Genomic DNA, 4972 nt, shown 5'->3' on the forward strand with positions numbered 1-4972 from the left:
CCTTGAAAACCGCACTGTAGAGGAACGCCACACATCCAGATGGTGGGGATGATATCCTAATTTGCGGCACGCGGGCAAAGGTGGAATTCGGTGTCAGGAATCAGGTGAAACAGCTCTTCGGAACACTCTCCGTGATAAATGCGGTAGAAGACACAATTGAAGCAATGTCCCCAATAACTCCCTCTTCTAAAATAAATAAGAGTTGAACCTCGCATTGAATCTCCAGTTATCGGGTAGTTTGTCCTCCCAGGACTTGAACTGTCTCAGCCGCTCATCCACGTAGTAGTCGTAGACGGTGTCCTTGAGTGGGAACATGCCCTCATGCTCGCGGACCCAGTTGTCCAACTTGCGGCGAGGCTCCTCCTCTAAGGTTGCGCACACCGACCAGATCATGCTGCGAAATATGATACCAGGATTCTAAAAATTATATTCTTAAAGATTATGATTATGTTACCACGACGGCGCCTTTTATTGCCGCGAGACAGTAATGTGTACGCATTAATCTGTTTCGATCTGAAGGGGCCGTAGCTAGAGAAATTCCTTGGCAAATCAGACTTAACATCTTATGTCTCAAGGTGTTAGATGTCTCAGAATTTTTAGGTTTTTCAAGAATCCTGAGCGATACTCCAGTGTAATGGGCAGGGCGCATCAATAACCATCAGCTGAACGTCCTATTCGTCACGTCCCTTACTGTCACAAAAAAACCTTATGATATAAATTATAAACATTTGGGTATTTAAGAAGATATTTAATAAAACAAAAGTAAAAAATCGGATGGAATAACGTAACGTAACACAAACTTATAAATTTAAAATAAATGCCTTGAATCTAATACCGTTAGCACTTTGAGGCAAATTTGTATATTCAATCGCAATCTTAAATTGGTGAACGGAGATTGATATTTTAATCCATTTCCTACTTATGGCATTTGAATAACCGATGTGCGATGATTGATGTCTATTTTCAATCCATCTACAGGAAACCTATGTAATCCTGGAAAATCGTTCATACGAAGTCGCTTTGAGAAGTTTTGTGAACATTCCAGGATGGTTCTCAACTCTTGGAAGAAACTGGGCTGGTTGGAGTAATTGTCCAATTATAATAATAATAATAAAACCTCATTTATTCCATAACTCTTTTGACACAAAGCGAATTATTAGTAGTATTAGTAGGTAAGATAAGATAATTCTAATAGTTTGGTGTTAGTAAGATTAGTTGCTTTTGCTACGATTTATTTGAGTTGTGGATCTCGTTAGAGTAAAGGCCTCCTCCAGTTTTTTCCAGTGTTCGATTTTGTCTTTTATGCATCCAGTCTTTTCCTGCTATATCTATTAAGTCATCAGTCCACCGTTTATCTCTCTGCGTCTGCCGACTCTTTGTTTGTCTAAGGACCAACAATATGCATTACATTAACATTCCATCTTCATTGTCCATCGATTATCAGTGTAATGTGAAATATGTCCTGCCCATTGCCACTTAAGCTTCAGGGCTCGTGTCAGTGCATCTGAAACTTTTGTTTTTTGTCGTATGGACTCATTTTTAATTTTTTTTTTTGTTTTTGTTTAATTTCAGAATGCTTCTTTCCATTGCTCTCTGCGTAGAAAGTAACCTCTGTTTCACTTTAGTTGTGTATGTCCACGTATGACACCCATGTAGTAAAAAGATTTATTAAAAAGTTACATGATATATATACAAAATCCTTAAAACTAGTTACCCAATCACAATTGTTACTTAAAAAATATTTACAAGTTCAGAAAATACACACCAATACTAAAGCTTATATTTCAACCAATAGTAAAACGTTTCATTCAATAAGAATTGAGAATAATATTATGTGTTCTATCTCGCTCTAAAACTAATGTATCACAGTTTGTGTAAACTCGCGTCGAACCTCGATCATACGATGTCAATGAGCATTCAGCACCTACGCTGTTGCTCATTGATTAAAATTGCATGAATAGCAATCGACCTCCGAGTCCCGATGCTTCACTCGTCAGGTAAAGTTCGATTCAGGCAGGCAACGCGAGCACATTAATATTATTTATCAAAGTGCAAGTGTACAACTTAACTATAGTTGTCCACTTAATTATTATATTCCCCCTCTGCCTGACTCGGGCAGCGGGGGTTGTTGCCCGCTCAACCTAGTTATTAAATATGACAACCATGGCTTCACCAATGGCTGCCGACGAGGGCCTTCTAAACGCCCTACTAGATAGGTTATTCACGGAGAAGATCGCTCCGCTAATTAAGGAAACTATAGATGAGACAGTGGATCCAGCTTTTAGAGCAAAATCCAAAAAATATAACTCATCATCTGACGTTTCTGGTTCCGACGGGGAATCCGAAATGGAATTAGAAAATGACTCCGACGCAAGCTCCGTGGCCTCGGTCAAACCGAGAAAGGTGAACCCGATCAGCCCGCCCGCCTGTCCTTCAGGCGTACTTTGACGCGCAGGCGACCCCTAAGGTCCCCGCGGTCAGTCCTGACCGCACGGAAGCCCCTCAGGCTTCCAGTGCTTCACCAGCCCAGCCGGAAACCGCTCTACCGTCGAGAGCGGAGTGTCGCGTCGGATGCTGACGGCTTCATCACCGTCAGTCGCAAGAAGAAGCGCGGTCGCGAATCGCCTTCTCTTGATGGCACACCCGCCAAGAAAGCCGCGGCCACGACGGGCTCCACTCCCGCGTCCGCGCCCGCGCCCGCTAAAGCCCGCGTACCGCCTCCGACCAAGCGCCCGCCTCCTATTTTTATAGGAGACCGAGGCCGCTGGTTAGTTATCAAAAATAGGATCCCGAAGACGCTCTCCTTCCAGGCGTGGGCGTACCAATCTCTCATCAAATAAGGGACCAGAGAGGTAGCGGACCACCGCACCCTGACATCTCTTCTTAGAGAGCTGAGTGTGGGTTTCCACACGTACGCCCTGCCTGAGGAGAAGCGTCTGAGGGTCGTTATTAGGAACGTCCCCAGAGAGTTAGACGAGGCCGACATTCTGTCGGACCTCAAAGAGCAGGGTTACCCTGCACACGAGGTGCACCGTATGCGCGGAACCACCAACAAACAACCATTTAACATGGTTCTCGTCGTCCTCGACCTCACGCAAGAGGGAAAGGAAATTTTTAATATTAAATCGGTTTGCTCCCTTCAGGGCATCCGGGCCGAAGCTCCTCGCAACCGCGGGGGGCCTGGTCAGTGTCACAGATGCCATTTATACAGGCACTCGGCACGCAACTGCGAACACACCCCGAGGTGTGTGAAGTACCTCGGAAAACACGGCACGCCGGAGTGCCTTCGACCAGCGCAATGCGCGGAGCCCCGGGCCTGCGTCTTGTGCGGGGAGAAGGGGCACCCCGCGAGCTATCGCGGGTGTCCCAAGGCACCCAAACACAAGCGTCACCCAGGGCGCCGCCAGCCGCAAGGCAGAGCAGAGAAGGTGGAGTTCACTCCGACCTTCAAACCTGCGCCGCCTCCGAAGGTAAACGCCTGGGCGAGATCTCCTCCGGCTGCCAACGCTGCCACAGAGGCCCCCGCGCCCCTCCGGCCACCGCTAGCGTCCCGCCCGGCGGCGTCGGTCCCGCGACCGAGGCCACCGGCGCCCGCGTCCGCGGCAACAGGTAACAAAGGCGGCAGCACCTTTGCCTTCATATTCGAACTGTCAGAGCTGTTCGACATTGATGAAATCACAGCCCTGGCCAGCAGGCTCGATGCTGTCCGGGACGACCCGCCGTCGCTCCTGCAAGTTATGGCAGACAACGGCAAAATATTCCGTGCCCTCACCGATATAGGGCGAAAGTATAAAAACATTCGCGATGCCTTATTACGTAAGCGGACGGGTTAAACCACATACGCTCCGTATAGCGTATTTTAACGCCCAAGGCCTAAACTAGACTTGGTGAAGGAGTTCGCTCACGAACATCAATTAGACCTATTCTTAGTGCAAGAGACATTTCTAAAACCACGTATACGCGATCCGCGTATCGCTAATTATAACTTAGTCAGGAATGATCGCACCACCCGTATGGGCGGCACCCTCATTTATTTTAAAAGGTCTCTACACTGTATACCTATAGATCCTCCGGTCCTCACTAACATCGAGGCCTCTGCCATCCGGGTCAGTATGGCGAATCACCAGCCGATCACTGTTATTTCAGCTTATCTTCCGCCGAACAAACAAATATTAGACACAGATATAGAAGCATTACTCGGCCACGGGGCCGCAGTCATAGTGGGCGGCGATCTTAACGCCAAACACTCCAGCTGGAACAGTAGAGCCACAAATAGAAACGGAATTTTATTAGATTCTCTCACAGACACGCTGAACTTTTCAGTAATAGCACCAAACGAACCAACACGTTATCCGGATAACGTCGCGCACCGACCCGACATTCTAGACGTTGCGTTACTTAAAAACGTAACGCTCAATGTAAATTCAATCGAGGTTTTTCACGAATTAGAGTCAGACCACCGGCCCGTCGTCCTAAATCTAGGCCCACCGGTTAACTTTCAACCACCGACGAAAACAGTGATGACTGGCAACGGCTGGAAAAGGATCTCGAGTCTATCAAGTCCGACGACCTTGACCGTATACCGGACGTCATCGACTCGGTCGACACGGCTCACAGTGCTATCTCTCATGCGACGTCACATATACAGAATAGGATCAAGGCCTGCTCCAGGCAGGTTCCGACGATGCAACCGCATCGCCTAAACCTGCCTCCAGAGGTCAGGAACTTACTCACACAGAAGCACAGAGCCACTAGACTTTACGACAGGTATCCGTCGGTCGAGAATAGGCGCCACCTCCGCTACCTACAGCGGGTGGTACGGGAACGTATCGCGGAACTCCGCGGCGAACGTTGGGACCGCTTGCTCGGCAACCTTAAGCCATCACATGTGGCTTTCTGGAAGCTGCCTCGCGCGTTCAAACAGGAGTCGCCCACTGTAATGCCTCCTTTGGACAGACCGGGACTGCAGCCG

This window comes from Leptidea sinapis, chromosome 14 (assembly GCF_905404315.1).
Source record: "Leptidea sinapis chromosome 14, ilLepSina1.1, whole genome shotgun sequence".
Lineage (NCBI taxonomy): Eukaryota > Metazoa > Arthropoda > Insecta > Lepidoptera > Pieridae > Leptidea > Leptidea sinapis.